The following is a 13,983-nucleotide window of genomic DNA, read 5'->3' on the forward strand; positions in this document are numbered from 1 at the left end:
ACCATCATCTGAGAGTTGAGAGGTCAAACCACCGACAAATCTTGAAACAAAGATCTTCACTTAAATTTCGTTTGACTAAAGTGTTGACTTCAAAGAGATGACTTGATCTCAAGAGCGTCTTCAAACGATATATTGATAACACATCTTGAGGATCTTTTACAGCTTGAACTATCTTCAACAGATAAGGACTTCACTGAATATCATTTGATAACATGTGTTGTCATCACCAAAACCAAATAGCTAGTCAGTTGATTGCATATTTGCAATCAACATACTTCACCACCTTATATCACCTTGACGATACTCGCAAGCACATATATCCAGACGATGTGTTCAATTGAGCTTGTTTAGTTGGCGGCCCACTCAAGTAGTTATATAAATAGAAAGCGTGTGATGAAGTATTCACATTTGATAAAAACCAGCTTATGAAACCATATTTGTGCTCTCTCTCTCTCTCTCTCAAAGACTTTATTCAGAACAACTAACATTGAGATTGCCGACACTCTATTCGTGGGGACTGGGTATATGTGTTATTGCTTGTTTTGCGCTCGTGATCAATCTCTAGAATCTGCATCAACGGTTACTTCCCATAAGATGTAACCATCCTATCATGGATTATGTTCATCCGTAAGAATAAAATTATGGGAATTTTTTTTCTGCGGCGTATTTTGTCACAATTTCCTTTTAAAAGTTCCATGATAGTTGAAGTCTCAAGGTGTTGTTCTTAGGTATTAAATGTGAGCGTCGTAGTTTTCGGACGAACCAAGATAAAATTCAGTGTGTTCTTCTCTCGCCTCTTAATTTTTCTTGTTCTATTTTACTTGTCATTTTCTTCTTCTTCTTCTTCTATACTTATAAAAATCAATTTAAAAACAGATTTAATTTTTCAAATCTTTAAAAAAAATTATATCACAACTCACCTCCATTGTTTGATGTCAATTGATTAACACATAAGTGAATTCTTTAAGATTTTGAACCTTCTTGTGGGATAGTACCCTTTTTATTTTTATTTAATAGTTGTTTGAGCATTTTCTTTGCTCTTTACCATGTCTTGAAGTTTTTATCATAACTTTAATTGGTTTGTAATTTCTTGTCTGGCTAGTGCCTCCTTTTGTAAACAGGTTGGAGAACCCTTAATTCTCCGATTTATAATATCTTGTTTACTCAAAAAAAATGTCTTGAAGTATAAAAAAAAATGAAGTGGCTTTTTAAAAAACTTTTTAATGCACATATGTCGAGTGTTTCTAGAGATCTGATGATGTTTTTATTTTGAATCTTTATTGAAAGTGGTTTTTAGTGGTCCTTATTAGTAATACAATTGAATAATTGTGCGTGAAAGAGAAATTTCATTTGATGATAAGGTAGGAATAATATGAGTTCATTAGACATAAATATTAAATAGATTGAAATTAAAAACAAACATTCTTCCTAACCAAAAGTGTGGTCAATATGCGGATAAGTATATTATGTCCTATTTATTTTACAAAGAATGTTTTTTTTAAATATTTCAGAATATTTTTATTATAATTTATTATTTTAAGAAATGCTTACAATTTTTTGGTTTTCAAAAAATCTAGTTTACAATTATCACACTTTTTAAAACAAATTTATATTTTACAATGAACTTTACTATTTAGCCTCAAAATATGCAAAATTCACTGCTAGCTTGCCTTGTCTGTTTGGTAAATGTCTATGAACTTTACCTTACATGTCAAAGGTTCGAATGCTGGCAGATGATGATGATGTTGTTGAAGTTGTTGTTGGCCCGTAGCCTTAATAAGGTATTATATAATACCTTTCTTTTATTTTATTGATAGATTGTTGTGGACCTAGTCCTATATAAAGAGTGATTTGCGATTATTTACAAGAATTAGATGAGGTTTTATCTGCTAAGATTATTATTAGTCATATGAAAAATTTGGAGGTTTGCATTGAGAATTTAGATGTAGGTGTTAAGAACTCTTCAAGGAAACTAATTAGAACAAGAGTTCACTTCTTAACATCTTTAACCAATGGTTGTGAGAAGAAAATAGTTAATGAAAGTATAAACTCTCAAATTCAATTTTGGTGTTGGAAACTAATGTAATTAAAACTTGTTTTTTATGATATAAGGATTAAATTATAGCTACTTTATATCGGTTTTGAATTCTTATTTAAGTGTGTCCTTCTTATCTCGTCTTTCAATTTATTCCGTCAACTAGTACATTTTTAACTCTCGAAAGAGAAAGCTACTGCTAAATATTTTGTATGTTTGAAGAATGGTTTATCTGTTTTTGCCTAATTAACATTATTTATTGTTGATTTCTACTGTGTTGCAGCTGAAAACTTACTGAAAAAAATATGGAACGGAAAACTAAATCGTCTTGTCCCAAATTATTTTTGTCAATGTTGAAGATGAAGTGAAAATCTCGAGCCAAAACACAGTCAGCTTGAGAGGAACATTTGTCTAATGACTTGAACCGATTTTATAAAAAGGTCGGAATAAATTTTCTCCAAATTATATTTTCATTTATTTGAGGCTAATTAAGCGGATGGTGGTGTAACTGGTGTATACTATAACCTACCTGACACACGTTCGAATACGGGCAAACAACCTTGAGATCCTTATTGATTAAATATAACTGAAATAGTATTGTATAAAATTGTCATTCTCTCTTTTATTTATAACATTTTTTAATCTGTGTGAAAGTGTTGACCCTTATTTTGAGACAGACAGAGTACTATTTTTATATTATTTTATTGTTGTTTTTAATATCATTTTATTGTTTTTATGGCTAATTCTCACAATTCGTGTATAAGAAAGATTGAGATAATATATAGAATTTAAATTAGTTTACGATTTCATAAATCAAGAATGTTAAATCAAATATTCAAACGATGATTATATATATGCATATAATGTAATTTTCAATTTATTCCAAAATCATAAAATATTAAATTCATTTGCAATGAAATAAAATGAAAATCATATAAAGTTATTTGGTATGAGAATGAGGTATAGCAAATTGGATTAAAGAGAGATTGTAAATTGTGATATTGAAAATATTTAATGGTATTAAAAAATATGACATAATAACCATATAAAGAAATTATTTAAGAAAAAATGGAATTTTAATATTTTATTTTTCTTTAATTATTTATTTTGGACAAAGGACGATTTGCCACATGCTCTCATGTTCTGCATCCTTAAGTGGGCATCCTTTGAGGTAATCATCAACTTCATCCACATTTCTAATATACGTGGATTGTACAAGATGTACTAAATCAGACCATAAATATTGGTAGAAATTATAGTAATTAAAATTGGCATCTGAACAATTTCTTATAGAAGAATATTTTACTCTAATAATAATACACTTTTGGTAAATTAAAATTAAGCTCTTACCCAGAACAATTACTCTCACTTAGACACAAAAGCACTCTTGAAGTACTAAGACAAAATATATGTGAAAAACTGAGAGATTTAGAGAATATGATGAGAGAGTATGAAAGTGAAATCAAAGCTCATTTTATGGATGATAGGAAATGATAGATAAACTCTCTATTTATAGGCCAGATTGTGGTTTAAATTTGGAAACAATCCATGAGCGAAATGAATGCCATAATCGATTAGGTGATAAGTGCCAAATTGTAGTTATTTTTGTATATAGTTTTACGACACTTATCGTCTCTTTTTCCTCAACTTGTGCGTGAATGCGTACATTTTAGTTAAATTTGTATATATCGTGTATAATTTGTGTTTTTTATTTATTTATATACCATTTGATAGTTTTTCATTCATTTTGTAGGTATTCATTAATAATTGGAGCATTGAGTAATAAAGGCCAAAGGCTAAGCTTCAAGAATGCAATTTTTAGCAATTCATAAAAAAATAAGGCTCAAAATAAAGATGAAAAAATCATCAATTTTATTGATATATAGTAAATCTTAGATAGAGCATTGAATAAGCTTTTCAACGCTTCGAACCGGGGACAAATCGGAGTTACGGTTCTCAAGTTATGGTCCAAGATCTCAAGTTGCAGCGGAGTGCGCTTAGCGGGCTCTGTTTCGTTAAGCGAGATTAACTGGGCATAAACATGTTAAAAGGGCCAAAATACTCATTTATAGGTTATGTTTTGGGGTATTTGTTCCCTACTCATAAACCTTCATTCTTGGTAGTTTAGAGCTTAGAAAACAACATTTGAACTTGCATCTGGATGATTTGAGGTCAAAGTTTTTATCGATTGGTGTTGAGAATATATATATATATATATATATATATATATATATATATATATATATATATATATATATATATATATATATATATGGAGCATATCAAGTGAGATCAAAATGAGAGATGAGAGGAATAAATATCAACCATTCAATTCATCAAGAGAGAGAATGTTAATACATTAATGTGACTATTAATTTCTCTCTCTTGATGAATCTAAAGGTTGATATTTATTCCTCTCATCTCTCATTTAAAAATGCTCTTACTTGATATGCTTCCTATATATATATATATATATATATATATATATATATATATATATATATATATATATATATATATATATATATATATATATATATATATATATATATATATAGGAAGCATATCAAGTAAGAGCATTTTTAAATGAGAGATGAGAGGAATAAATATCAACCTTTAGATTCATCAAGAGAGAGAAATTAATAGTCACATTAATGTATTAACATTCTCTCTCTTGATGAATTGAATGGTTGATATTTATTCCTCTCATCTCTCATTTTGATCTCACTTGATATGCTCCATATATATATATATATATATGGAAAAGCTAACATGTGCCCCAAGGGCACAAGTTAATGAGATATTTAAAGAAAATTTTTTTTGGAACGCGTGCATTCATTGTATCGAAATTTTAAATATGACTTTATTGCATTTAATTATATTTACGTTTTCCAATTATAATATCCTTAACATGTGCCCTTAGGGCACATGTTAGCATGACTTATATATATATATATATTGCTCATGGTGTTGTATGAAACTCATTTTACAAATCGATGTTTTTGGATTTAGGATGAACATGTAACACCCCATATTTTTTAATTTTAATTTAATCGGAAATTAAATTATTATTTAGAATTATTTGGTATTTTTGTTGAACTAATTGGAGGAATTATGTAATATTGGTCTTTGGGCCAAGTGTAGTATTTAGTAATGAGGGGGTGTTAAGTTGTGGAGTCCATTACTAAATTATGTTATATTTTCATAAAACAAGGAAATAAGAGAATATTGGACTTTTGGTGTGTGAGGGATAATTAGGGGGTGTATGGAGTAAAAAAGCTCTACACTTAGTCCTAATTCTATTATTATTTTATTATTAGAAAAATAGAATAGAAAGGAACAAGAGAAGAGTTGGGAGAAAAGATTTTGATCGTAGAAGTGAGAAGAACAAAGGAAGGAGGAAAACTCCAAAGTTCAAGGATCAATTCAAGAATCTCCATCAAGGTAAGGGGTGATTACTCTAATTATATGGTATTATGATTTTGATGATGATAGGATTGAATTAAGGGATTAGAATCTCTATTTGGGATGTTAGGTTTTGTGAAATTCCAACACTGACATGCATGATTTGATGAATTGACTGCAATTGATAATGTAGTATTGTTACATGGTGTTATGGTATGTTGTTTGTGCATTAGAATCATGTATTTTGAGTATTTTGATGTTATTGGTGATCAATTTCGTAATGGTATGAGTTGGTATGTGTTTGGGATGCATAAAAGCCTTAAAAATCATGTTTTTCAGCTACTGGGTTCGTGGAAACCGGTTCCCATGTGGGAAGAACCGGGTTCCACTGTTTTAAAATGTTAAAAAATAGCATTTTGGGTCCAGGAACCGGTTCCCACATGGGGAGGAACCGGGTTCCAGTACAAATTCCAGCAGCACACTTTGAAAACTATTCTAACTTCAAACAACTCTAATTTACAAACCGTAAGTCCGTTTTAGACGCCGTTTTGGATGTTATTTCTTAAATTGAATGCTATATCATATGAAATAAAGAAAACAACAATAACTTGATTTTATTTTGAAAAGTATCATTTTCTTCAAATGTGGTTTATTCTTGTTTTGCATAGTTGATGAGGTGCAATGATTTGTTGTTTGCATAATTAAATATGTGCAATGATGTGTGTTGTTATAATGTGATTGCTTCTTCTTGTTATGCAAATGGATGTTGTTCGTGGTAAATATGGTTATCATGTGTTTTGATGAATGATGATTGATTTGTTTTGAATGATGCATGAGACATGTGCATACTTACGATGTTGATGTGATGAGATGAAATGAGACGATGTTAAGCATCGTATTGATGATGATATAAGTATGTGATATGCGTGCATTCATTCATGAATCATTTGCATTGATGATATATCCCGATGATGAGTGGATTTGTAGGACATAATTCCCATTGTGTGGAATTTGTGTCGGTGGACTGTATCTCGATGATGAGTAGATCAGTTGGATGGGTTTAGCCCATGTTTGGTACCACATGCATAAGAGTCTGCACGGTCTTTGTATAAATTGTGACATGTCAGGATGAAATCCGGTGTTATGGTTGTGTTGTGTTATTGGTGCATACTATTGACTTGTGCTTGTGATTGGTATGAATTGATTAATCTGAATATGCTAAGTAGGGTGGATAATTGCTTATGAAATTCTATATCTGATGATTTATAATGCTATTTAATTTATGATGTAGTCTCACCCTTACTCTTATTTTTCAGATTGAAGCTAAGTGGCTTAGATGTTTGGTGAGGATGGCTTTTAAGAAGTTATCGCTTTTAGTCTAATAATTAGGTGTTGGTGTCATGCTCTGAATACTTGTAACACTGGGAACGCATGTTTTTTTTAGAGTTATCATACTCTTTTATTTCTTTATTATTTGGTTTAGATAATTCTCTTTTGTTGGAATAAAAAGGCTTAGATCCTTATGAATGATGTTTCATGGAGTATCCAAATATTATTGATTTTCCGCTGTGATAAAACATGAGTTTGAATGAATTATATGTTGTTTTCTTAGTGGAGCATGATTACACATGGAATGTATAATTGTTTTAAATTGTGACGCCCTTGAATTCATGTTTAACTCTGATTTTGTACTATGTTTTTTTCGGGGTATTTAGAAGGGTGTTACAGAATATCTATTGAGTTTTAATTCTAGAAATAGATTAAGGCTTAGTATTCACTTGTGTATGGGAGCTTAATACTTTCGTGTTTGTGTTGCGCTGAGAGATCGCATCCGCGAGCGATATGGTTGATATCTCATTTTGCATTAGAGATAACCTCTGTGTGAGTGATACATGATAATATTAACGAGTAATTTAGGTTGAGTACAACTGGGTAGTAAGTTTAAATATTTGATAGGGTAGATGAAATTCAAAACCGAGAGTTATCTGCTCTTCGAAGAATGCATTTTTTTATGTTCATAAGTTTAATTCCCGCATTTACTGTTTTAACTCATTTTAACCCAAACTCATTAATGCGAGAAATTGTCGAACGACAATTCAATAGAACTAATCCCTGCGGAGACGATATGATAAAACTAAATAAATACTTACTTTTTACTGCCGCTTTACCGCTTCAACATTAGGCCAATCGATTACTGACCTTTAATAATTGATTATTCAAGCCACAAATGGAAGGTTTTGTTATTTAGGCGTTACCGGTCATTAACATACTCTCCTAGTCTATTTTAGACTCAACCAAGAGAAAATATTCGATTAGGTGGTTAGGTCTAATCGATTATTCAGTTGTTAAAGTTTCCAATTGATAATACAAATACCTTAATTAGTTAACTAGGTCTTAAAAATATTTTCAAGTTGTTTCACTAAAATAAGAGAGACTTCTCAAATATTTTTAGTGTATATGTATCATTTTTCTATTGTATTTCTATAAGTACCGTTGTGCCTTTACAAGACGTTGATCACTCAAACGGACATGACGAGACGAGCTTTCACACTTCCTCCTTTTCTAAACTCTAAAGCTTTATTATCTTTGAGTTTAACATCAGACAAGAACCCTAAATTTTCATAATGAGGCTTGAGATATCTTCACGTTGATTACCATCATCTGAGATTTGAGAGGTTAAACCACCGACAAACCTTGAAACAAAGATCTTCACTTAAATGTAGTTTGACTATAGTGTTGACTTCAAAGAGATGACTTGATCTTAAAGAGCGTCTTCAAAGGATATCTTGATAAAAGATAAGGACTTCACTGAATATCATTTGATATAATGTGTTGTCATCATCAAAACCAAATAGCTAGCCAGTTGATTGAAGATTTGCAATCAACATACTTCACCACCTTAGATCACCTTGACAATACTCGCAAGCACATACATTCGGACGATGTGCTGAATTGGGCTTGTTTAGTTGGCGGCCCACAGAAGTTGCGGATAGAAAATTGAAAATTCGATGCCCGAACTAATTGTCGTCGAATTTCATTATTTTAGTTCGGTTCTTGTTAGAGCTGAAAAAATAACCGATCCAAATACTATGATTTAATTCAAATTCCAGTTTAATTCAAATTTGTCTAAACCAATAAACACACTCCTAAAGCATACCATGTCCTATTTATTTGACGAAGAAAGTTTTCTTATATGTTTTAGAACATTTTAATTATAATTTTTTATTTTCTATTGTTTTAAAAAATACTTGCAATTTTCTGGTTTTCAAAAAATCTAATTTACAATTATGACACTTTTTAAAAAATTTATTTTTACAAAATAAAGCGAAAACAAATTTCAATATATACGAACGATGTCTATGAACTTTACTCAGTTTAACCTTAAAGTATGCAAAGAACACTGCTAGGTCGCCTTGGCAGTTTGGTAAATGTCTATGAACTTTACCCTGCATGGCCAAGGTTCGAATGCTGGCAGATGATGATGATGATGTTAAAATTGTTGTTAGCATTAAATAAGGTATTCTATAATACCTTTTTTTATTTAATTTACTCCGAAATAAGTAAATAAAAAATCAAATTGATTGATAATGAAAAAAATGAAACTGAGAAGGTGATATATGAAAAGTGTGATAAAGAGTAAGAAATATTCACTCAAAATTTATAGATTGTGATATTAAAAAGATGTAATGGTATTGAAAAAAATATATCATAATAACCATTTAAAACATTTATTAAAAATAAATTAGATATTTATTTTTCTTCTTTTTTTATTTATTTTGGATGTGGGACGATTTGCCATACTCTCTCATGATCTGCAGTCTTAAGTGAAAATCTTTTGAAGTGAAAATCTTTTGAAGTGATCATTACTTTCTCATGTATTTCTTATATGTCGGTAACATCCACCACCTTTATTGAATAATTAATTAGTTGTGAGAACATAGGATGAGAGAGCTCCCTATCTCTTATTCATACACCAATTTCAATTCCATGGCGATATCTTAACATTATTACATTATTAGTATTTATAAGCGCGTTAGTTGAGGCACGAACCTCTAAACAAACTAAAAGTAACAATCCAGCTCGTAATCGATTATTTACAATTATGGTCCAAAACTAATTTATTCTTATATATGAGAATTAAGTGCAATAAAGTCAATCATTGATATAATATTTATATTATATTTCAATGAATTATTAAAGTTATCCATAAATTCAAAGTATTCATCTAGAACATCACATTTTTATATTCACATATAACTGTATTCGTGTCTTCTTTTGAAAAATACTTAGTTTTACATGTCTATCATTTAGTCTCACTTTATATACTTTATTTGAAATTAAATTGTGAATATTTTATTGCTAATTGGCCTTGTCATCATGGTAATTGTCTTTAGATAACCTATCTGACACGCATTCGAATACTGACAAACGACCTTGAGATCCTTAATGATTAAATATTATTGAAATATGAGGTATTCTATAATACCTTTCCTTCGGTGGTAGATATTTTAGTTCGTTTTTAAGATAAGATTGTAGTGTTAGAAACACGTCACAATGTTTATTTATTTATTTATTTTGTAATTATTTTTATATTATTTTATTATTGTTTTTAACATCATTTTATTGTTTTTATGGCTAATTCTCATATGTTTACTACAATATATTAGGTGCAAATAACTTGATCACATGTTCAATGCTTACATACTTCATCATTTCACTTCTTCCCATTGAATTACCACATGGTTTCTTATACACAATTTTGATATTAGCATGACACTATTTGTTGTGTTACTTTCAATAAAACACGACTTAATATGTAATCAAAATCAATCAATAATATTATTTGTGTATAAGAAAGATTAAAATTATATATAGAATTTAAATTAGTTTATGATTTCATAAATTAATAATGTTAAATCAAATATTCAAACGATGACTATATAGGGATATTATGTGATTTTCAATTTATTCCAAAATCATAAAATATCAAATTCATTTGCAATGAAATAAAATGAAAACCATATATGAGAATGAGGTATAGCAAATTGGATTAAAGATAGATTGTAGATTATGATATTGAAAATATTTAATGGTATTAAAAAATATGACATAATAATTCTATAAAAAAATTATTTGACAAAAAATGGAATTTTAATATTTTATTTTTATTTAATTATTTATTTTGGACAAAGGACGATTTGCCCCACGCTCTCATGTTCTGCAGCCTTAAGTGGGCATTCTTTGAGGTAATCATCAACTTCATTCACATTTCTAATATATGTGGACTGTGGAAGATGTACTAAATCAGACCATAAACATTGGTAGAAATTCTAGTAACTAAAATTGGAATCTAGCACAAAAAAAAACCAAAATAGGAAAAAACAAAATAATTGGCACAGATAAATATGGATTTGAACAAACAGAAAATACCGAACACTGATCGTCTGCTGCGTTTTAGATTCAGCCATCAGTGCTGCCTCTAATCCAATGGCCAAGGAATTTTAAAGGAAGGAAATAACTATTAAAAAATGGTACTGAAAAATAATGAGCGGTGGAAATTATAGCAGGACAAAGTGTAACACCCCATATTTTACATTTTATTAATTTAATGGGAGTTTAAATTAATTTCTTGGATTATTGGTATTTTAATTGGACTTAAGTTGGAAATTGTGTAAAATAAGCTATTGGGCCAAGTTGTGGTTAGTAATGGGAGGGGGTGTGATTGGTAGGTCCTATTACTAAAGCTATTTTACTTTATTTTCATAAAATAAGAAAAAAAGAAAGAAATTGGAAATTAGAAGAAGAAAACCTAAGAGGAAGAAGGAGAGAGCTCATGGAGAAAAGAGATTTTCGTATTCATGGTGCAACCCTCACAAAATGGGTCATAACTCTCTGCTCGTAACTCCAAATCAGGTAATTCTCAAAGATTCGGATTCTACACGAAATTTCCTTCGATTTGATATATTAATTCGTGTCAGGGAGGTTCTCGATGAGGGAGATAAGCGAGTTTGAAGATTGGGGATTCTTGCTGAAAGTGAAGAAAAAAGGCTTACGGGTTTGATGAAGAAGAAGGGAAAAAGTCCAGATTCTTGGCTAAGGTAAGGGAGGACTTATCTGGTTAACATCTATTATCGGGTTAGGGGTTGATAGCATAAAATAGATGTAGAATTCGTATCGATTGAGTCATATGATAGAGTTAGGGATTTGAGTCAATTTGGATGATGATTGATCATTTGGCTAGAATCCATGATGTTTGTGTTGTTGTGGTTCAAATTGATAAAGTATGTGTAAATGCTTGTTTGTGATGTTTGATTGTGTTTGAATGTGTTGTTGAGGCATGAAATGACATGGAATAATTGTGAATTGATTATGTTTTTCGTGTATGGTCGAAATGATTCGATTTGGGTTGTGTTGGATGGAAATAAGCTGCTGTCAAAAGTGCTTTTTTTGCTGTTACAGGTGATGTAACCGGTTACGTTCGGGCTTGTAACCGGTTACGGTTGTGAAAAATGGGGTTTTTGGGCTGGTTACGAGTTCGTAACCGGTTACGGCTGAAACGTTTTTGAAAAGTTGTTCTTCGTAACCCGTTACGCTTTTTCTGTAACCCGTTACGGCTGAAACGTTTTTGAAAATTTGTTCTTCGTAACCCGTTACGCTTTTTCTGTAACCCGTTACGGCTGAAGGTTTTTGAAAAATGAATCATTTTAGAAAACTCATAACTTTTGAACCGTTGGTCCGTTTTGTGTGCCGTTTCGAGCTAAACGAACCTTGTGAAATAATCTATGTGATGATTAATGATGTGATTGTGATTGAATGATGCATATATATATATATATATATATAAACATACTGTGATGATGATGATGATTATGATGAAATGAGTATTTGATGATGTTACTCATATACTTGACGATGGTATAAGTATGTTCATGTATGTTTGCATTCATTCATATTCATTGATGATGTTGTATCCATGATGATGTGTTGGATCAGTAAAGGGCATGATTCCCATTATGTGGAATCTGTGCTGGCAGGGCCGTATCTTGATGATGTTGGATCGGTCATGGGTTATTCCCATTTGATGATGTTGGTACCACATGCATAATGTCAGTTCATACATATGCATAATTTTATAACATGATTGGGTGTATTCCAGTGTTATAAATATTGAGGGTGTGTTGGTTGACTGTTTGTGATGAATGAAACTTGTCTGGGTGTCTGTTTATGAAACAATTGGGTGAACAATGCAGCTATGATGTGTTATTGCCTTATAACCTTATAACATTTGTTAATTATGATAAAGAATCACTCTTACATTTTGTCATTTTCAGATTGAGGATAGCGGCTGTTCGACTCGGTGAGGATTAGCTCATGAGTCAGTTATTTAGTTAGCGTCAGGTGTCATGCTCTGATAGTTGTAACACTGGGGACACGATGTTTAGAGTTTATGTTTATAACTCTAGTTATGTTTTGATGTTTGAAGGATTAGTTTTAAAGATGTTAAACTTAACCTGCTTGATTTAATTCCGCTGTGTTGACATGAATTGTTTTAATTAATGAGAATTGCCTCAGTGAATGCATGACATGACTGAACGATGTTTTTAATTTATTTGGAATTGTGGCACCCTTATTTCATGTACTCTGAATAAACTTATTTAATTCGCCGCGGGGTTTAGAAGGGTGTTACACAAAGGGCTGGAGACAGAAAAAAGGAGAGAATATGGATCCGAAAAATACCACACCAAAGAGAAGGACAAAGGCTAGGAAAATAAGGACTATTCATGATGTCCAACTCTTCCAAACATTTGAGAGTTGAAAACTAGGAGATCTTTTATACAATTTAAGAAAAAGTGATTTCCTTTCGAAAAGGCATAAACCTATCAGGCTGGGGTGATAAAGAAGAAGTCATATTGGAGTCATTCTTTGAGGAAACGCGAGTTAACTTGGTAGCCCTTGCCGGTCTATCAAATGAATTCATTTATAAGCATCTCCTGGTTGTTCACAACTTAGGGGTACTAATACCCTTTACGATTTTCAAATCAGAGGTCCTTACGACCATAAATGTTGCTTCTTCTAGGATATCTCCTAGCAGACGGGGCTTTATAAGAGCATTTGAGATTATATGCAGTCGTCTGGGAATCATGCCAACTATAATAGTTTTCTTTTCTTTTAACGCAACTAAGACGGTGACTAGAGGAGGTTGAGTTATCTTGGGCGTCTTGTTGGGGAGGTTTCTTTTTACTCTTCACTCAAATAATTACAAAATTGGAAGGACATATTCGTAGGAGTGAGTGTGCGAGATAACACCTCTATGGTAATATTCAGAGATAACGACGACTATTGTTTCCCTCTATAATGGACCGACAACCCTATGGATATAAAAAACTATAATCTTTATTACTTGATCATTATAAAGATGGAAGTTTTTGATATTTTGGAAGAATTTGCCATTATGAGCTCCCAAGAAATGGTGGAGCTTGGCTGTTCTGATGATTGGAAGAAGAAAACTAAGGAATAATTGCATAAGTTTGGCTTTTGTTTAG

Source organism: Vicia villosa, linkage group LG5 (assembly GCF_029867415.1).
Source record: "Vicia villosa cultivar HV-30 ecotype Madison, WI linkage group LG5, Vvil1.0, whole genome shotgun sequence".
NCBI lineage: Eukaryota > Viridiplantae > Streptophyta > Magnoliopsida > Fabales > Fabaceae > Vicia > Vicia villosa.